The following is a 22579-nucleotide window of genomic DNA, read 5'->3' on the forward strand; positions in this document are numbered from 1 at the left end:
GGGATGAGTTCATTTCCAGACCTGAAGCGTGACTGCGGGACACAGACTTTGGGTTCCACCATTCTTTTCCCTTTCTCTAGAAGCCCTTCCAGTTCTTCGGCTTTTAGCATCATGCGGAATGATGCTCCCTTGGTGCATTAGTGCATTGGACTCCTTACTTTCCTGTTTTAGATGTTCATGACTCTTTGTCTCCAAATAAGGACAGATCAGTAGTTGCACCTTAGATGGCTGTTCGCCAGCTCTCGAGAAACCAGTGTCTATTCCCCAAAGTAGGAGGTAGAGTCATGTCTTTGCAGATTATGTTATGCCAGTTGCGTTAGTTGTCTCCTGGTACTATGGCCCTGAGCCTCCAGGCCCAGTGATTCATTCCCTTCAGAAGTTTGGCTGTGCCTAAGAAGTTTTCATCATTTTGCCTTGTGTGTTTTACTGCATTCATAGACATATTTACAGCAAAGATAAATGCACATATGAATAATCTCTGTCATATTTACATATACTTATAGATGGGTATACACCCACTATCCCTCCCCCACATGGTCAGCTTGTATTACTACTAGCCACGCATTTACTCACAGGTCAATATTATTGTAGGATTGTGAATAGGACCTGCAGCTCCGGGAGAGGGACATATGTGATCGGAGCACACTGGAGCAGGTGGGGGGGGGGGGGAGGAGGAGAGAGTGGAGCACATCCTGGAGGACAATAACCCCAATTAGAGTTGCCAGTCCACAGAGAGGACCACATGGCCGGCCCCACTATGAGACATGACAACCCTCACTGACCCATGGCCCTGGGGGGACAGCATCAGAGACACAGTATGGGAATTGCACCTGACCTGATCACGCCATACTGAGGCAAAGCACTGGGGGAGTGCAGCAGGACAGCAGGGAATGGAGTGGCAAGGTCCCCAGGGAATGCTGAAGGTGGAATTTGGGGCCAGGGCATGGTACCCCAACAGACTGGACTGGAAAACACTCCTAAAGGCCAACAAATGATCCTTAAACTAATTACAAGCTTTTCTTTCTTGTGTTTTGTTCTTTGTCAGTGGTGGTTGTTGTTGTTCTGTTGTATACTGTTGCTTGGTTTGCTCGGTCTTGTTTTGTGCACGTTATTATCTCTGCAAGTTTGTTTAAATAAGATAGGCTGGATGAACAATCTGGAGGAGAAAACAACGGAACCAACAGTTCAGGGGGACATGGGAAAAGGGGAGTGGGGGAAAAGGAAGTGGTGTTAACAAACACAGGGACAAAGGAACAACAAGTTATCCAAATTGGTGGTGAGGTGGGTGTGGACGGCCTGGTAGGGTATGATCAAGGGTAATGTAAAAAAGAGGTATTGCTGAAACCCAGGTGGGGATTCAGCATGATAGTGGGACAGGAGGAAAGTCAAAGGAAATAGAGGAAAATGCTGGGAGGCAAAGGGCATTTATAGAAGTCTAAAGACAAGTGCATATGCAAATATATTTATATATGAGGATGGGGAAATAGATCTATGTGTTTATATTAATAGGTTTATTATTAAGGTAGCAGAAGGACATTGGACCTACACTCCAGTACTCCTCGAATGCAAGAATATTTACTTCTATTAAATTGACATTCTATGATGCTCACCTTCCAGACACAACCGTTGAAGACAAAGTGGGTGAATAAGCAAATGTGGTAAAGAAAGTTGATGGTGCCCGGCTATCAAAAGATATAGCATCTGGGGTCTTAAAAGCTTGAGGGTAAAAAAGCGGCCATCTAGCTCAAAAGCAACAAAGCCCACATGGAAGAACACACCAGCCTGTGTGATCATGAGGTGCCGAAGGGATCAGTTATCAGGCATCAAAGAACAAAAAAATCATATCATTGGGTGCACACCTCCAATGATACAATCGCTGAAGACAAATGGGTATATAAGCAAATGTGGTGAAGATAGCTGATGTTGCCCGGCTATCAAAAAGTATAGTGTCTGAGGTCTTAAAGGCTTGAAGGTAAACAAGAGACCATCTAACTAAGAAGCAACAAAACCCACATGGAAGAAGAACACCAGCCTGTGCGATCAAGAAGTGTCAAAGCAATCAGGTATAAGGCATCATCAGAACAATTCAATCTCACCATAGTGGATGAGGTTGGGCGTGCAGAGTAGAGACCTAATGCCTATTTGTAGGCCACTGGACATCCCTTTACAGAGGAGAGGAGACGACCCAGTCAAGGTGCGATGTGCAACAATGAAAAATACTCCCCTCCCCCCAACTATCATGAACTGAATTCTACCTTACAAGTCTGGCTAGACCTGAGGATGTACACTGGTACAGATAGGAACTCGAAACACAGGGAATCCAGGACGGATGATACATTTAGGACTATTGGTGTGAGTGGCAATACTGGGAGGGTAGAGGGAGAGTGGATTGGAAAGAGGGAACCGATTTCAAGGATCTACATGTGACCTCCTTCCTGGGGGACAGACAACAGAAAAGTGGGTGAAGGGAGATGTCGGACAGGGCAAGATATGGCAAAATAATAAGTTATAAATTATCAAGGGCTCATGAGAGATGGGGGAGTGGGGAGGGGGGGAGAAATGAGGACCTGATGCCAAGGGCTTAAGTGGAGAGCAAATGTTTTGAGAATGATGAGGGCAGTGAATGTACAAATGTGCTTTACACAGTTGATGTATGTATGGATTGTGATAAGAGTTGTATGAGCCCCTAATAAAATGATTTAAAAAAAGATGTTTCCTTTAACTACTGTACATCTCCCAGTGTTTTCCCCTGCTCCCATCATTCTTGGCTGACCTTCATCATTGTATCAATATATCTTGTTGAAGTTCTTCATCTTTTTATCTGGCTCTTTCCCTGATCAAGCAGAATGTCTTTCTCCATGGATCGCCTCACAGGATTTCTGGGGCAAAGCTATGTTCTTTATGGAGGAAAATATTTCTCCAACAGAGGGAACAGTGAACCCAAGCTGCCAACCTTTCACTTAGCAGGTAACCACTGTGTCACCCTTGATCCATATAAACTTTATTAATGTCTATATAAATTAATTAACATTTCTAGATACTAAACATCTGTACAAATGTACAGATTATTTAACAATCACAATATCTAGCTGCACTTATCTTGTATTATCTAGAAACAATTATTATGTCATTGATAATCAGTCATTTCAACTGTATAACATTTTTATGGCCATTGTTTTTCAAATTAACATCCTTGTCATGTGTCATCTGCTGATGATTCATATTTATTTATTCATTTTAATCATATATATTTAGAGTGACTCCAGATTTTTTTTTCTGGCATCCTCGATCTCACAGGAGAATAGTCACACCTGAGACCATATGCCATACCTGTGATATCATCCATGAGGAGTAGATGACCTGGCTTCTTGCTGCTGGGTCTAAGGGACTTCATGATATCATCTAATGCAGGGGTGCAGAACATCTGGTTGACAGGCCCTATGAGGGCCCCACAATCATCAAAACCAGCTAACATCAAACTCTTGAACAAAGAAATAGTTTCATGCACCCCATTAGGGGGTGAGTTAATTATATACTTAGACAGATAGAGGAGGCTATTTTTTAAGTTGAAAATTTTATATGGCCCTCCAATGATGTTATGCATATTCAAATGACTCTTGCTTAGAAAAAGTTTCCCTATTCTACTCCTAAGAATGGGCGGCAGATTTTTTTTCTTCCTTTAAAGGTAATCACCTCAGATCCTAGATTTTTCTGTTTGTTTGTTTTTTGTTTTTATCTGCCTCTTAAGGGAGGTTCTACTTTCAACTCACCTCTTTTTTGCTTATATCTTGCCTGGAGCCTTTTGGCCTCTTGGTGGTCTGCAATCAACGGTTCGCTTTCCCTACTTTCATCATTGTGCTGATTTTTCCATTAGTCCAAACACATTGGTAGTTTCCATTACGAAGTAGACAAGAAGAGAAAGTTTGGGGTTTTAAAAAAATAGTTTATATATCCTATGGACTCAGATCTCAGATGTTTTTCCCATTCCATTTCTCCTGTGCCTACTCTTAGCAGTGCTGGTGGCTTAGTGGACTATGAATTACATTGTTACACACAAGATCGGTGGTCCAAACCTATCAGTTTCTTCAAAGAGATAGACGAAGCTCTCTACTTTCATAAGATTTTAAGGTCTCAGAAACCCAAAGAGGAGTTCTACCCTGATTGACAGCATTGCCATGAGTCAGAATCAACTCAACGTCCGTGAGTTTTTGTTGTGTTTATGAGAAGGTGTTCTCTGTCTAATGTATTTTTTCTTGAGTGCTTTTGTTTTTGGTCATAGTTTGCTTACCTAAATAGCATCCATAAAGGTTATTGTATGCTTACTATTTTATTTGTGTTAGAAGTGTATGGATTATAAATAAATATATGCACAATGGCTTATTTAAGGTTATTTGGTCATTTCTTTAAAGGAAAATATAGCCATACTGGCTATAAAACCCAAACTAAACTGGCCATCATTTTTACTTTGATTCTTAGTGAGGCTATAGGGCAGGTTAGAACTGATACTGTAGGATTCCAAGACTGATTCTTTAGAGGAGGGGAAAGCATCACCTTTCTTTGGAGGAGGAGCGGGTGTTTTCAAACTGCTGGCCTTGTGGTTAGCATCCCAACTTGTAACCTGCTAGGACAATCTAAATTTCCAGGTGGAGAATGTCCTGGTCTTATTGGTCCATATGAGCACTAGGTTGGTATTCCTTCATCGCTTGAAAGAGAAATAAGAAGGAGAAAGAAGAAAAGACACTGGGTTTGGTGGTCTCTCTAGCCCAAGAGGAATACAGAAGGAAGAGAGAGGTGGGGACTAAGTGTTGTGGCTTGCCCAGCCCCATGGGAGATTGGTTGTTAGGTGCCATCGTGTTGGCTTTGACGCGTAGTGACCTTACGTACAACAGAGCGAAGCACTGCATGATCCTGCTCCATCCTCACAAAGGCTCCTATGCCTGAGCCCATTGATGCAGCCACATGCCAAACATGACGTCATTCTCCAGGGATTCGCCTCTCTGACAACATGTCCAAAGCATGTAAGACAAAGGTTTTGCCATCCTTGCTTCTAAGGAGCCCCCTGGCCTTACTTCTTCCAATACAGATCAGTTTGTCCTTTTAGCAGTCCATGATATTTTCAATATTCTTCTCCAGCGCCACAATTCAAATGCATCACTTCTTATACAGTCTTCCTTGTTTGGTTCTTATTCAGTCTTCCTTATTCAATGCTCAACTTTCATAATCACATGATGTAATGGAGAAGACCATGGCTTGGGTCAGATGCACCTTAGCCCTCAGTAACATCCTTGCTCTTCAATACTCTAAAGAGGTCCTGTACAGCAGATTTACCTAATGCAATCTGTCTTTTGATCTCCTGACAGCTGCTTCCATGAGCAGTGGTGGTGGATCCAAGTAAGAAAAAGTCTTTCACAACTGCAACCATTCCTCCATTAGTCATGACGTCGCCTATTGGTCTAGTCATGAGTATTGAAGTCTTCCTTGCATGGAGCTGTAATCCAGACCAATGGCTTCATTGCTTGATCTTCATCAGCAAGGGCTCCAAGTCCTCCTCACTGTCAGCAAGCAAGGTTATGTCATCTGCTTATCACACATTGTTAATAAGCCTTCCTCCAATCCTGATGTCACACTCTTCATTATATAATCCTGCTTCTTTGATGAATTGTGCAGCATATAGATTGAACCAGTCAGAGAATACAACCCTGACATACACCTTTCCTGCTTTTCAGCAATGCACTATTCCCTTGTTCTGTTCACACAACTGCCTCTTGATCCACGTGCATTTCCCCAGGAGCACAATGAAGGGTTCCAGATTTCCCATCGTTCTCATGGTTATCCACAGTCCTTACAGTCCACACAGTCAAACGTGTTTGCACAGCCAATGAAACAAGTAAACCTCTTTCTGGTATTCTCTCCTTCAATTCAAGATAGATCTGCCACGATGTCCTGTGTTCCACATTATTTTTTGAAACCTTAATATCAGCGTAAAGGAACTCACTGCTATCAAACTTTTTGCCAGGACATATTGACCCTATCAGACAGCATTGACCTGCCCCTGTAGTTTTTAAGACTTTAGAGAGCCTCTTTTTTCTTCCAAGGTTTGGCTGGTGGTTTTGAACCACAAACCTTGCAGATCACAGCCCAATGCATGATGCAAAATACAAGGAAATGACAAAAAAACCTGATACATTGCATGCCATCAACATTAAAAACATGTGTGTGAAAGACTATATTAAGAGGATAAAAAGGACAAATCACAGACGGAGAGAAAATATCTTCAAATACTGTGTCTAACAAAATACCATTATCTAGAATTCTTAAAGATGTCTTTATACTTAACAATAAAACTTCCCAATTATAAAATAGTTAAGACATGTCGCACAAATGGCAAGTGAGGACCTAAAAAGATATCAGCATACTTAGACACTAGGTTACACCAATTAAGCTATACCGAGTGTTCGCGCTAAGTGCATTAGGATAGATAAAATAAAGCAAATAGGTAAGAAACAAGTACTGGTAAACAGACAACAAAACAGGATCCCTCATGCATGACTCATGGGAATATAGGATGGTACACTCCTGTTGAAAACAGTTCACTAACACCCATAACTATTGCTCAATTAAAAACAACAACAACAACAAATGCTGGGGAGGATGTGGTGAGACTGAACCCTTACCCACTGCTGGTGGGCTTGTGAAACATACAGCCACTGTGGACGGGGAGATGGCCATTCCTAAAATAAATGGCAATTGAAATCCCACATGACCCAGCAGTGACATTGCTGGGCACATACCCCAAAGCAATAAGAAACAGATCACGAACAGATGTATGATCCCCATGTTCATTGCTGCCCAGTTCACAATAGCAAGATGTTGGAAACAGCTTAAATTCCTTTCGGTAGAGGCTTGGATAAACAAACAAATGATGGTATATACACACAGTGGAATACTACACATCCCGAAATAACAGTGATGAAACACCTCAAGACATGGGGGGATCTGGAAGACATTATGATCAATGAAATTAGTCAATCACAAAAAGATAAATAGTATGTGAGTCCACTGCTGTAGGGACAAGCAGCAGAACGGGCACTAGCTCAGGCTTGTGGGCACCCAGTCAGCTGGCCGGGGACCAGACAGCCCGGTAGAGAGCCTGACTGGTGCCAATGAACCATACACCAGTGGCTTTAGGTAAGTATTTTGAAGGTCACTTTGCTGGAGGGTTCCTCAGGTCAACTGGGATCAAATGGTCCAGGTAAGGGAATGGGGTGCTCTTTACTGAGTGGCTGCCATGTAAATCTATAATGAAGTGCCCCCGGACACGCAGACAGCCTTCTCAGAGGGACGAGGGATGCTGAAGGAGAGGGAAAAGGGAGCAAACATGTCAGAGGGAACAAAATGCATGTCTGTTGGTAGGAAAAGAGGGAGGACTGACCTTCATTTGGGGGTAAGAATGATTGAAAATGCTTTGAGGGATCCTAGGGTGGGATTGTGGTATGCACAGTGATGATTATTGTAAATTTCCCTGAAATAACCCCCCTTGTTTGTGTAAATAGTGTCCAGCCACATAAGGATGGATTCTGTATAAGTGAATAATTCTGGTACTGGGATATGGAGTTAGCCTACATTGGCCTAATATCCATTTCTCAATAATGGCTTTAATAAATTAGTACCAGGAGCTAATCAAAGACAATATTAAGGGAAGATCATATGCCCCAGGGGGATGATTGATAAGACTCTCTATCATAAATTAACAAAGAGATTATGAAAGGGGAGCCAAAGACAGATCAAAAACAAACAAAACAACAACAAAAACCAAAGACCCAGGAAGGGGTTTGGGGTTCATACTGCATCCTAACACCAATTTAAGAACAATTAGTTCTTACATCATGACCCTACTCCTTACTCACCCTCAGAAAGGGAGCACAGAAGATAGGGGTGCTGTAGCAAAATGTGGCAAAGAACTTAGATGGTGCCTGGCTATCAGAAAAAATACCACAGCATCTAGGGCAGTGCCTCTCAACCTTCCTAATGCTTCGACACTTTGTTACAGGTGATGACCCCCAACCATAAAATTTTTTTTTCATAAAATTATTTTCATTACTACTTCATAACTGTAATTTTGCTACTGTTATGAATCAGGCGACACCTGTAAAGGGGTCACTTGACCCCCCAAAGGGGTAATGACCACATGTTGAGAACTATTGGTCTACGGTCTTAAAAGCTTGTCTCCAAACAAGCAGCTATCTAAGTGAGATGCCAACTAAGTCCACGTGGTAGAAGCACACTATCATCAGCCACAGAAAGATTATAAATCATATCTCCAGAGTCAAAGCAGGGATTAGCATCAGAGCCTAAATTGTGAGAATCTGGTTTGCAGAAGACTATGGATGACAATGGGAACCCCAGATTCATTTGTGGGAACTACCTAGGAAATAAGCCTTTGGTGATCTCTCTCTATCCATAATTGAGGATGGGTGGAAAGCGGTTATTAAACAAGTGCACTGGAGAGATAAGTACAGAATATCAAAGGGATAAACTTGACTTGCACCATTAAAGCCTTGTCAGAAGATCACCCCTCTGCTGTATGTTGGACTTGATCTGGTTTTCATCATTTTCTGTAATTTGGGTTTTTGGGGGGTTCATATTAGGGTTTATCTTGGAGGTATTATGTCATTGGCATCACCCCCTTGAAGTTGTGGTATATGTTTTTCATTATATGAAACCCAGGATTGATGAACCTATAGGGACATCAGGTAGAATAAGGGTTTTTTAGTGTGGTGGTATAGCAGTGGGGAGGGGGGTGGTAAAAGCAAGATGATGTCAATGAGTCCAGGAAGAAAAATAATGTTTGGAAACTGATTGTGGTAGCAATTGTACAATTCTGCTTGATGTGATGATATATGTATTAATTCCAAATTAATAATAATTTTTTTAAAAACTGGGAAAAAAGAAAACAGTTTAGAAAGTTCACATAAAATGAAATGTGCAGCCCCTAAAGGCAGTGCAGAGACAGTTAATTATTTAATGTGACTTTTCTAGCCAAAGTCAGTCTCTCTCTCTCTCTCTCTCTCTCTCTCTCTCTCTCTCTCTCTCTCACACACACACACACACACACACACACAAACACCAAATGATCTTTTTGTGCATGTGCATGAGTCTGATAGAAGGTGGGGTGGGGTGGGGAGGGGGAGATACTGGTAGAATTCACCTGTGAACAATTCTCATTACCAGCAAGAGCTACGAGTTGACCCTGACTTCTGCATCCTAGATTCCTGTTCAGTGAACCCCTTGGATCCAGAAGACAGCTGCAATTTCAGAGGAGCAGCCTCAACAAAGGAGTCACAGCACAGAGCAGAGTGGCGGACTTCCCCATGCCCTGAGCAAGTTAAGCTGAGTGTCTGTGCACAGGGCTGGCTTGTGGAGTGGGACCCTCTTGGCACTGAATAGGGGAAGTTGGGCTCCTGACGTGGGCCAGTGGAGCTGATTGCCTCCGGGCTGAGGCTGGCTGGCATGGAGAGTCTGGGGAATTTAATTCAGGGAACTCAATGGTTGGGTCTCTGGAGCTTGAGTCCAATGTTCCAGCAGAGTGGCAGCCCCATTGGGCATGAATTAGCAGCCTTGAAAGAACTCTGCAGCATATCCTGATCCACAAGTATCTCGAGCGTTCTCATTGGCCTCACAGCTTTATCCCTTAATAATCATGGATTTGTCTGTGAATTCTGTGTGCCCCTTGCAATGGCATTAGAAAACGAGCGGTAAAAGAGAGAACACATATAAAAAGAGAACACATATAAAAACCACACAGACAGCAGTTCTCCTTTTCAACATCTGTCACAGTGAAATGATACTTTGTGTTCACAGAAGAACCTATTCAAGAATGTTCCTAGTAGCTTTACTAATCATAGGTTGGTATTTGAATCAATTCTAAAATCCTTCAATGGGTGAGTACTACACTGTGGCACATCACACGTTGAGATTTCCTTAATAATAATAATAATAAAACTTTAAAAAAGATCTATTGATACATGCAAAAGCTCAGATAAATTGCTAGAGAATTGTGCTGAATTATAAGCATAATGCCCAAGACTTGCAGACATAAAATATGACATGCTTGAAATGAGAAACAAAATTGAAATAAATGATTCATGGTTAGAGTTAAGGATGAGAGGGGGTATTGTGTGTGATTGATGAGATTGGCAGTAAATTGTCCATATCTATGTAAATATCTTGGTTATGTACTGTAGTTTTAAAACTACATAAAGAATGCATGGATTCTCTTTGTATTATTTCTTTCAGCTGCATATCGAATGGCTTCTACAACTGTAGGATTGTCCTAAAAGACAAAGTTTAACTACACATGTTTTGCAAAAGTTAATATGGGTAAATTAAAAAGAGCAATTGGTATCTATGTAATGGGGAATTGTTTTAATTCTAGAAATCACCTTTCTGGGTCTATGGACTTAGGATCCACCCAAGATATTTATTCTTAGGTATATTTTGAACCTTGAGCCTCTAAGAAATTGTCTCTTAAAGTCATCTTCATATTAAATAATGCATGGTCAACAGCTTAGCCAAAATGATCTTACCTGAGTTGTTGGGCTCTTTTGGAAAATCAGAGTGACTTCCAGGAGACTCCCCTGCTCCAACCACTTACAACTGGTTTTCCCAGTTCATCTTTAGAGCGTCTTCCTGAAACCCTTTGGTCACTAGCCCTTGTTGCTTCCAGTTCAGTATTTGACTTTGCTCTCGACCTTTCAATTATCTAACTCTTCCATTTCGCACATCCTGATGATCAGGATTCCACCTCAAGGTGCCTTATAAAGAATAAACCTAGGCTCCTTCCAGCCTGCACCAAGTCCCAGCACCCATAGTCTGTGCATCGGTATCCTCCAACTGACCCTGGGTCTAGGAGCTCCCAGAAAGAATGCATTAACTGACTTACCCGGCTTCCATTTCCTAAGTGAAAGGAACATCTGGAGCCCATAACTCAAGAACCTAACCCCCATTTCCATGAGCCCACCTTGTTGTGATCATGAGACGCAAGCTGCTCTTTGTCTGAATGGAAAATAAAATCCTTTTCTGTTTTGCTTGTGTCCAGTGTGTACTTTTATTTCAATTAGCTCATAAAGCTAGATGACATTCTGAACCCTCAGGTTGCTGCTGCCTGATTTGATTCTCTGTGCACAATCAGCATATTCTGTCACACTAATTTCTGATATTTCTCTGTGCGTTTACATCTCTGACCCCCAAAATTTTTTAAATGTATTAAATTGTTAGATTTAACTTTGGGCACTAGAAAGAGGGAAATATTTTTTCTTTGGTACCATTTTATACTTTTTTCTAGTTTTTAGAACCAAATAAACAGCTTAGACCATGAGCACTAATTCAATTCATACTTCAAAATTCCAGAATCTTCCTAGTAAGGTATGAGCAGATATGTTAATTTATAGAAATCCCGATCTCTTATTAACTATCTTTTTCTACTCCTCAAACTGATGACTTTTATAATTAATGGGCTAATTTAACTGCTAATCTTCAAGTCAGTAATATTAATTAAAAAGAAATCATGTAAATGACCTTCTGAAAAGGACTTATCTCTTAATTTGCCCACAAACGAGCACGTGTGAGCACTTCATGATCAATACCAGGAAGCTTACTAGAATTAATGCCTGTCCTCTTACTTTCAACCACTTTTACGAGCACTCAGGATCACCACACTCAAATTAGTCAAGGCCAGTCCTTTATTTTCCCCTCATTTACCTGACCTTTCAGGCTACAAGTGAATTTAAGGCTTTTATAGGCCTAGCCTGAATAACTGGCAACTTTCATTACTTTAATCATTGACCAAAAGCTTTGGAAAATGTCAGCCTTTCCAGGGCTATTGTTTAATATGCTAATAAGACCATTAACATCTTTTGCTTCTGAAAATGGCACCTGATAAGTAAAGTAAATGGTTGGCAGCTGGTCGGAGATAGAAGAGGATGAAGAAAACCTTATTTTTCCTGCTAGAAGAAAGCAAATTTCCTTCCCCACTTCTTTTGTGTTGCATGAGATACAGCATCAGTCACTGGTGGCTAGCAGGTGTCTAAGGAGTGGACTATGCATAGGACTTTAACCACCAGGTTAGCAATTCAAAACCCCCAGCTGTTCTTGGAAGAAAGCCAGGCTTTTAATTCCTGCAGGTAGCTAACTTCTCTGAAACCCTTCAGAGTCACTGTGAGTAGGCATCAACTCCAGAGTAGTGAGTTTGGTTTCGAAGCAGGTTTCTAAGAATTGACATCTATAAGCAAATACAGTTGCCTCTTTTAGAAAAACCGAGTTCTACTGTCCCTAAATTCCATCCCCTGCCATTGAGTTGCTTCTGACTCCTAATGATCCTATATATGATTTCTGAGACCCTATATCGGATTGTCTTTACAAGAGCAAATAGTCTAATCGTTCTTGTTCAGAGTAACTGGTGGATAGGAACTGTGGACTTCGTAGGTAGCAATGCAGCGTTTACCTGAAAGTGTCACCAGGGCTTCTGTCAGTGAGCAGATAGGGCGTGTCAAAAGGAAGATAACAGAAATCCCACTTGGGTTTTAATGTTTCTTTTACCCATGAAAAAAATATTAATCATAAAAATTCCTGGCAAAAATCACCCAAAGTTACTCATCTTCTCTAGTTGAGCTTATTTCATTTAAGGTTCGAAAGACAGCATGATCATCTTATGACTGGATGGATGTCAGTTGGTCTCAGGACAATGGGGAAGACAGGTTTCAAGTCATTAATGTTAAGATTAGTCAATGTTTGATCTTCTGTTATTGTCTCTCCTCTTCTCTTTATAAGTCTCATTGTAATCAGTCTATTTTTTAGCCATTTTACTTTGATGGAATCAACATGATTTTCCTACTCGCATATAGAATAAATGCTCAGGATAAGCTGTAAGCTTGAGTTTTGATTATTTTTTAAAAGGTGAAAACTAGATCTAGTGTATTCAAAATTATCCTGGAGGTCCCATAAGTTGCTTTTATATAATACATTACTAATACATATATATATTTTTGTTTGCATCCCTGACACTTTTCCTTTCAATTCTAGCCCCAATGAACTCATTCCTCCCACCCCCACCCCCATGTTGCTGAATGTTTTCTCAGATATTTAGAAGCATTTGATCTTTGATGCTTCAATTCTCAGGATCACGATGCAAAGTCTCCTGATCATTCTGCCAGCAGCCCGGGCAATATTGTTTTATCAGAAATCCTCCAGTGGCTCAGGCTTTCTGACTGTTCATACTGGAGGGATGTTCCTTACTGGTGGGTGAGGGGAAACGGCATGCAAACTATAATAGATTGTCCTGATTGATCATCATTATTACCCTTATCATTCTTATTTTGTTTTTCTCTTCCAGATCAGAGGCAAGTATCAATAATTGGCACTAGCTACGAAGAAAATAAGATCAAAAGTAGGAAATAATTATATATATATAGTTATAGTTACCATATGTATATATATATAGTTACCCTATATATATCAGGGTAAATTATTTCATTTGTATGAGCTTCCCTATTCCCCTCTGTGAAATGAGTACAGCCATTTTTTCTAGGAGAGTAATTTTAACATTTGGGAGAAAAATGAAACTTTCTGCTCTCCTAAAGACTTACAGACTCAAACACCCAAAGATACAGTTCTACTCTGTCGTACAGGGTCACTCTGAATTGGGATCAACTCAATGACAATGAGAATATGTTAAAACTGACTGAGCTCCTACGTGAACCTGCCTAGCTTTCAGTAGACTTCAAACCTCTTGGTTTTGTTTGTTGTTGTTGTTTGTTTGTTTAATCTGTCAAGACTATAAATTTAACTATAAGCTCTGTGTACTCAGAGAAAATTGTCTTATTCTTTCTGGTTGAATATCAGCACATAGTGTCAGAAACTGTCCAAAAGATTTTTTTCATGATTCAACTCAACTTGCTGTCAGTCATTAAGCAGTCACAATGCAGAGTGGCCCCATGGGCTGCATTTGAAAGCAACCAGCTACCACGGAGGGTTCCAACTCCCATAAAGATGTAACCTCTGAAACCTGTAGAGGTCTTTCCACTGGTTCCTACAGGGTCATTATGCATTTTCATGATTAGTAATCCCCTAGAGACCAAAACATGTAGTGAAATTAGAAGCATTTCAAGGTAAGCATAATCAGCGTGATAAAGTACAACCTGTAAGAGCTAAACAAAATGGGACTACCTTTTCCATGGGTCTTGCTATTTTCCGTCTGACAGGGTACCCTCTTACCACTTTTTTTTTCTTTTTGTCAAACTTTACTGAATTCCACGTCGTTGGGGGGGGGGGTGCGGGTCTCTTATATTCCATAATTGCAGACTTCAGGGGGGTGGTAAGGTGGCAATGGTGAACTTGGGGATCTGGTCTCCCAAGAGATCCTGTCGCTCTACCCCCGATTCTGCAATGGCTGCCAGGAGGATCACCCCTCCACTGGAGCCGTCCCGCTCCATGGCCAGAGCGAGAACATTGGCAGTGAATTGTAGGCATTCCTCTTTGGTTATGCCTTCCTTGTAGGTGGCATCGACATAGCCATAGATATAGGAGCTCCTGGAGCCTCCGATGGCAAAGGACTGCCGCACCATCATACCCCCCATGAGCACTGAGTACACCTGCCCTCCTTCTTGGGGGTCCCAGCCCGCGACGATGATTCCTGCGATCAGGTCTTCCCGGTATCGGTAACACATCTCCTTAAAGAGGCTGGCTGCCGTGTGTACCAGTGGAGGCTCATTGAGCTTGATGCTGTGGAAGCCTAGCTGATAAGTGACGGCATCAGCTACAGCCTGGGTATCAGCAGCTGAACCTGAACGGCAGCAGAATATTCGATCATGAATCAGGGTCAGCTTGTCAGTCACTCGATTGGTGATGTAGGACCCAGTGGTCGTTCTGGAGTCAGCGCCCAGAACCACGCCCCCGTTGAACTGCAAAGCCATGATAGTGGTCCCTGTGGAGACTTCTCGGTTTCCCCAATCGTGGGTGAGGGCCTGTGGCCCCCAGGCCGGGGCAAGCCCCAATTCTGGAGCAGCTACCACGGATGCCGCCATCTTTCTCCATCTTACCACTTTTCTATTGTTCTCTATCAGTGAGAAATATGTGAGCTTTCCTTCTTCGACAAGTTTTCACCTTCCACAGATTCCAGCTTCTTCAGGTTCCACTATGAAGTCAAGTGTACGTTTGTTGACTTTCAATCATCTCTTCCTTTGTTTCTTCCATTGCTAAAGGCTATTTTTAGTTGAGAACCAAAACTCACTGCAATTGTCAATTCTGTCTCATAAGATAGTGACCCTATAAGATAGTGTAGAACTCCCCCTGGTCTTTCTGAGACTATAAATCTTTATAGGAGCAGAATGTCTCCTCTTTCGTCCATGTTGCAGCTGAGCTGGCTACTTCACAATGCTGACCATGTGGTTCGCAGTCCATTGCATACTCCACTGGGACTCCTTCTGTTTGAGGAGAAACTAAATGTCCTCCATGTCCCCGTCCCCTCTCTGAAGCTTAGCAGGATCTGTCTGAAGCACTTAATCTACAAAGCAAACTATCTTTATAATGCCATCCTACAAAGTGCATTTATCAGGAAGTGTACCAAGAAATCCACTTGACTGGAAAGTGCAGGGATGGGCAATGTTTCATTCATAAAGTCCCATGACTCACAGCCAATTCATGGTGACAAATAACAACAAGAACAAGAAGGCTTAAGCTTCAGGGTCTTTTTGTTTTCAAAGATAGAACCACATTTTTCGCATCTTGTAATAAGAAACTCAGGGCAACATAAAACATAACACAAAAACAAAGGTAAACATAAAAACAAAGGCAAAGTAGAAATCAGAAGGGGAAGAAAAGTTAGGAGTATAAAATTAAAGACACTAGAAAGGAAAAAAACTAGAAGGGACACGGAAGGGATTATGTATTTTAAAGGACCATAAGAGACCCATGAGGTTTAGAAAGTTCATGGAAATTTCCTTTTGCACCAAAATAAACTTGTATCAACTTGTTATAGCATGTCTGAACCCTTATTTGAGAACTTCTTTGAGGCACTGGAGAAGGATGAAGCATCAGTTTGCAAAGTGTCCCTATTGATCAACATGAATTCTGCTAAAATTGGAGCAAGGACAAACAAAAAAATTATGGTGAAGCCTTGGTGGAAGAATGGTGAAGTTCCTGATAGTTCACAAAAAGATTTTGAAGGTCATGCCCCAAAGAAATTAGCAGTGTAAAAGTAGATAATTCATTTTAAGAAGGGACTAGATGATGTTGAAAATGAGGCCTAAAATGGCAGGACAGCCGTTTCAATTTTGCCCGCGCCCCAACTTAAGAGTACTGGCAATTAGCAGAACAATAGGCAGCACCTTAAACATTTCAGTTTACATGATTCTGACTGAAAAAATTAAGTTGAACAAACTTTCTACTCATTGGGTGCTAACACTGTTGTTCCTAGATTTACTGCAGACAAGAGTAGGCTTTCAATGAAAAATATAAACAAGTGGGATCAAGATCTTGAGGCATTTCCTCAAAGAATTGTAACAGGAGATAAAACATGATTTGTCCAGTAAAATTCTGAAGACAAAGCACTATCTAAGCAATGATGACCAAGAGGTGGAAGTGGAAAGCAAACTATGACCTCTCCAGAGAAAAGGCTAGGACAATGGATTTTCGGTATTCCCAAGGTTTTTGCTTGTTGACTGTCTCGAAGGTCAAGAAATGATCACGTCTGCTTATAATGAGAGTATTTTTAGAAAGCCAGCCAAAACTTTCACAGAAACAAGTGCCCAGGAAAGCTTCACAAGGGTGTTCCTTCTTCCAGAACAATGTTTCTACTCGTTCCTCTCATCAAACAAGGGAAAATGTTTGCAAAAGTTGATTAGAGGCATGCCCCTTCCACTCCTGATTTGGTTCCTTTTGAGTTCTTTTCATTTCCTAATAATAAAAAAATCTTGGGGTCACCATTTTCTGTATTTAATAATGTAAAAAAGATTGCCTTCACATGGTTACATTTCCAGGATCCTCAATTCTTTAGGGATGGACTGAATGGTTAATAGCATTGCTTACAAAAGGGCCTTGACTGTGAAGTAGCTTATATTGAGAAATAAAAATTTGTATTTAAAACAGCTTAGTCTTCTAATTCTTTTTTTCCATAAACATCTTGAAATCCCTTCATCTATTTTAGGTGTACAAAAGTGTTTCATGTTTCCTGCTGTACCCTGGTGTCATTATTGCTCTTTTACTGGTGAGAAAGCAGTGATTTTGAATCATGGCATCTGGCTGAGACAGGATATAAAGTTCTCTTAAATCCCACATTTAATCCACTATCAAATTCTGTTAGTCCCACATTCAAACTATATTTTAAACCTGATTATTTCAACTCACATTTATTTCTTACCTAGGCTGCTACTATCGTCTTCCTGTGGGTCTCCATTTTCACTCTTGTGCTCTACACAGGTTGTTTACAAAGGTGTTTGTCCCAGGCTGTCATTTTCCTAAACTTGGCCATCCAGTGGATCTAGGTTATACTTCAGCCCAAATCCAAATCTTTACCATAGCTTATGATGTCCTGGGATCTATTCGCCGCCCTGATTCTGGACTCATGGCCTGCTCTCTTCCCCTTGTTCAGGGCAAGCTTGGGACACTGACTTGTGCCAGACAGGCATGTCTCTATCCTTGGTTCTAGGCCCTACCCTATATCTTTGCATGACGTGCCCCTTCTACCATACAGGTCCATTAATTCTTCTCCTCAATATGAGTTCATTCATTCTCAATAGATTTACAAACTACCCAGCTGTCTTAGAGAGAATTCTAATACAAGGCGGTCCCATATGTGTCAGAAAAGAACTGAGTTTGATAAGGATCCTAAGATTGTGACCTTGGTTGGTAACTGAGCACTTAATACTTCATACCAAGGGGCCCTGGTGGTCTAGTGGGTTGCTCACTGGGCTGTTAACCACACAAGGTCAGCAGTTCGAAACCACCAGCTGCTCAGTGAGTGAAAGACAAGGCTTTCTACTCCTATAAAAATACTTCATACCATCCAGGGAGTCCAAAGGCCTTACTCTGCCCCCCCCCACCCCCCTTAATAGCACTCAACACAACCTCATAGTACAACATCGGATCACATTTATTATCTTCTCCCCACGACAATAAAATCTCACGACAAGAAGGTCTTCCCCCATCTCAGTTACCGGTATGTTCTCCGCACCTAGAGCAACACCTGATATATAATAGATGCTCGCTATATATTTGTTGAACAAATTGTCTGATGACAAAGTTGAGGAAAGAAAATGTTTAAGAAAAAGGATAGAGCGAAAATAAACATTTTCCACTAAGGACTATACCTTTGGCATGTTTATAACAACATTATTTATCACCTTACACACCCGACAAAGAAATGTTTCGATGTCATGTTTTGTAAGGCACCTGGAGCTGCTTGAAGAAGAAATTCAATATAAATGCAAACTATAATAAACCACCTCTGTATTTGGTACTAATAATAAAGTACATGAAGTGTTTGATGGTTTAATAAAAAATAAAACAGGGAGTTTCAAAGGGTTGAGAAATAGATCACGTTAAAATCACTATAGCCTGATCTAAGCAAAAAATGGCATAGAGTGTACACATATCAAAATTTAGGCCTTAGAGATTCTTTTGCTGATATTTTCAATAAAGCTGAATGCTTCCTACCTTTAAGGCATTCTGCTAGGTTGCCACCAGTTTTATATCTCAACCGAACTTTTAATAAAAAAGATAAAAGTCCATTTATGTTATCTAAAATAGCACCATCTCTAAATAAGCCGACATCTCCCCTCTCTGGAAGTGTATTTGCTATATTCGGGAAGCTCCAGATAGAGGCTGAATAGGACGATGTTACGGAGTCCTGGTGACAGAGCGGTTATATGTTGGGTTACTGATGGTGAGGTCCTCAGTGCGAGACCCTCGGCTGCTCCCTGCAGGAGAGGAGACTGTCTGCTCCCACACAGAAGCAGAGCCATAGAAACCCACAAGGCAAGTCTAACCCAACTGGCTCGAAGTCAGTGATTAAAAATAATGTTAAAAAATATTAAACGAATTAGAAGCTAAGTTTACATGCTTTAATTATAGATACATATTATAGCATAAAGGTAGCTACTTTGAAAAGGATAAACATGACTGCCTATTGCCACTCCAAAATTAGGCTTGATTTATCAGGTAATATAATTCATATATTTTAGCCAAGAATGCTATTCTAACGCTTTATGTGGCAAAACAATGAAGGCCAGTGAGCAACTGAGTGTCGGTTTCCAGAGCAGCATTTGAAAACTGGACTTTCGTGTTATTGATTATCTATGTAGCTATATAGCTGAAGTAATATGTAAAGCCGGAATTATAGTTGCATACACATCTCTAATTGTAACTATGATTTTTGACATTTATGATCAAATTCTAGCATTTTAAAATTTGTAACAGCCAAAATGGAAGATGAAAATGAATTTATCAAACCCATAGCCAAAAAGTTGATTTCAACTCATATTGATCCTATTGCTTACAAGTGGCCATAAATTTTCTTATTTAGATAAGAAAAATTCTGGGAAAAGAGAGATAGAAATTAAACATTACGGTTAGATATTAACTTATAAAAGAGACTATAGACCAGATAAATGAGAAAGTAGATAAAATAAGTGGAAAGATGAGAATAAATGGCTCATTTTCATAATGATTTTAATGCTAATAAGGGCACTAAGTCTTCATTTCTCATCTAGAAAAATAAACTCTCTTAAAAATACAGTGATATGCATATGTGATTTCAGAATGGGAGTTACCATTAATGTTTTATGTGCATATTTTACACTTGCCAAAAAGCCATTGGGAAGCTGATAAATCAATATACACTTGGAGAATAAACTTCCGAATATATCAAAAGTTTACTTTTTGATAAAGATTAAAAAGGATTAGACACGTATACTTTATTGTGTTTAAAATGTGCGACGTCACATTTCATTGATATTCTTCCAATTGCCACCATCCTTTACGATACCGTAAGAGTTGCAAACTCCACTAGGGAATAAGACTATTGGCATTAGGCTTTTTCAGAATTTCATGCAAGGAAGAAAATATTGTTACTGACTTAAAACCATAAGATACAAGATGTCAGAAGAAATCCATTAATAAAAAAGGGATTTTCCTTTAATAATTTTCTTATGAAAGCAAAATAAACTCGGTGCAGAATGAAAGATGGCACAGGATTAGAGAGGTGTGTGAGCAATGAGTCTGTTTCCAAGAAACAAACACATCATTAGCACGCTTGCTCATGGATGCTGAGTGCATCAGACACCAGAGTGCTAAGGTGCTGAAGGTCTGAGAGGAGGTGCCTTTGCACCTCCACATGCACTGATTTGCATATACATCTTTTTTCCACAGCAAGAGATAGCCATTCGGTGCTCACCCAGAGCAAAAGCAGAGACTTTCCCAGTAAAAGCGGTCTTCAGTAAACTTTATAACCTCATTCCAAGACCCGGTTGTCAGTGAACAGCTTTCCAGGATGACATCTTAAATCAAGGAAATGTCACACGTGTACAGTAACTGGGCCTAATCTTTTCTGTAAATTGCTGCCTGTGGTTTTCAAAAAACATAGTAAATTGCTGGCAATTGACAATACGTCTCCCTGCAAGGCTAACTTCACTTCTGCACAGTTAACAAAGCTGTCTTAAATTATTCATGCAGATCACCCAGTGTCTAGGCTCTTCTGACAGTCATTGATTTCAGGAACCAATAGCCCGTCTTTTATACTGAACCAACATTTATTCCATGCTCTCAGAATGTAAATTAATGGTGGACAGGAAATCATAACTCCACCTTTGTTTCAGTCTCTCCATTACTGGTGGGCACATATCTTAAACAATCAGGGGTTCTGCTGGGTTGTGCTCTGTGAACCAGGAAAATGCTAAAAATAGAACTGGTATGCCTAGTAGGTAAAATACAAAGATGCAGTGCTTTTAAAATCTGTCCTGTAATGAAGAATGAAACGATGGATTGCTTGTACAAACGAAAACATCAGGCAGCCCATTTAAAAATGGTGCTAGGGTTGCATCCCACTGCATCCTGTTCCGAAAACAGGATCAAATCAACTTCCCAGACGCTCAACCAAACGGAATTCTATTCCCTAAGCAACTGTGGGGATATGGTACATGTTCTGAGGAGGTTAACTCAATGCCATTTTTCTTTGAGTAGTATCCTTTCCTGGGATTTTGAAGGAAACACATTTACCTGCCCTGAAAAGAAACTTTTCAATCAGTGCTGGTTCTACTTAAATAGTAAAGCCGTGCAGCAACACAGCTTTATATTTGGGAAAGATATTTATCCGCAGGAAAATCAACTTCAGATCACCTCAAAAGGTTCATTGGCAGGCTGGCATTTTCCCTAACTATCAGGATAATGTTTCCAGGCAACTCGTAACCATAGTCTTCAAATCAATAGCTCAGGTTTCTGTAACCTGCCTTGCCAAGACCACCTTCCAAGGGTGGTAAACTTAGCTCTGACCTACATGGAGTTATTTCTCCAGTGAATACTAAAGAGAATTATTTTAAAAAGCAGAGGAAAAGAGGTGTATGGATTGGCGCAAACTCATTAGATGGAACTTAAACAAGGTTAAAAACTCAAAGTATGTGTCTCCTTAGTCAAAAGCAACCATCCAAACCAAACATCGTTTACCATCTATTGACCCCATTGTGTCAGAGTAGAACTGTGCTCCAAGAGGTAGATTTTGCACATCGATTATGAAGCCTTTCTTCCAAGATACCTTTGGAAGGAGTTGAACCTCCAACCTCTTGGTTGTCATCGAAGTGTTACTGTTTGTACCACCCAGGTACACCTGGGGTGTGAGTAACAGCATCTTAAGCTTGAGAATTTCAGCGCTATTTGTTGAACAAATGAGTGACCAAAGTTCACAGACTGTGCTGCCGTTCTTCACTGAGTCTATTCAGTTTTACTGTCTGTCCCCTGCCTCTTGCTAAGGGAGGCCTCACCCATCCGAGTAAGGGCTGTGTACTCTGCTCTACGGGATCAGAGTTCTTTCTTGTTCATGATCACAACACTCACTATAACTTGCTGTTATCGCTCCTGTAATGTCTGCCTTTGTTTCGTTTTCCCCTATAGTACAGAACATCTCAAAGTCGCCACTTGTCAGTGTGTCACACTTTGGTGTTTTGTGAAATTCAGTGTTACTGGAAGTGATACCACCAGTATTTCAAATGCCTGTAGGGTCGTCCGTGGTAGACAGATTTCAGGGGAAGTTCCAGACTAAGAGAGATCAGCAAAGAAGACGAAGCACTCTTAGACAGTATTGACCAGTGAAAACCTAGGGACAGCGGTGGGACATTAGCAGAGAGAGTGCGACATCTGAGTCCCTTGACTTGGGAGGCACTCAAAAGGTGACTGGGCAGGAGCTGCTTCCCCAAAGGAAAGTCTCCCACAAGGAGCTTAATGATATGGTTGGAGTAAAGTTTAAGACCGCCATCACATGACTCTAAACTCACAATAACGGTTACCACCCATTAATGGTTGGAAGTTAGATGCACAA

The 22579-nt window shown here is 40.8% G+C and overlaps 1 protein-coding gene and 1 pseudogene across 1 annotated transcript in view; both read right to left on the reverse strand.

Moving 5' to 3' along the window:
• Positions 1–22579, reverse strand: part of NKAIN3 (sodium/potassium transporting ATPase interacting 3) — a 384353-nt gene that overhangs the window by 330998 nt on the left and 30776 nt on the right. The gene's annotated exons all lie outside the window — the stretch shown is intronic.
• LOC142448799 (proteasome subunit beta type-6 pseudogene) lies at positions 14361–15082 on the reverse strand (annotated as a pseudogene).

The sequence above is a fragment of the Tenrec ecaudatus genome, chromosome 5, assembly GCF_050624435.1.
Source record: "Tenrec ecaudatus isolate mTenEca1 chromosome 5, mTenEca1.hap1, whole genome shotgun sequence".
In the NCBI taxonomy this organism is placed as follows: Eukaryota; Metazoa; Chordata; class Mammalia; order Afrosoricida; family Tenrecidae; genus Tenrec; species Tenrec ecaudatus.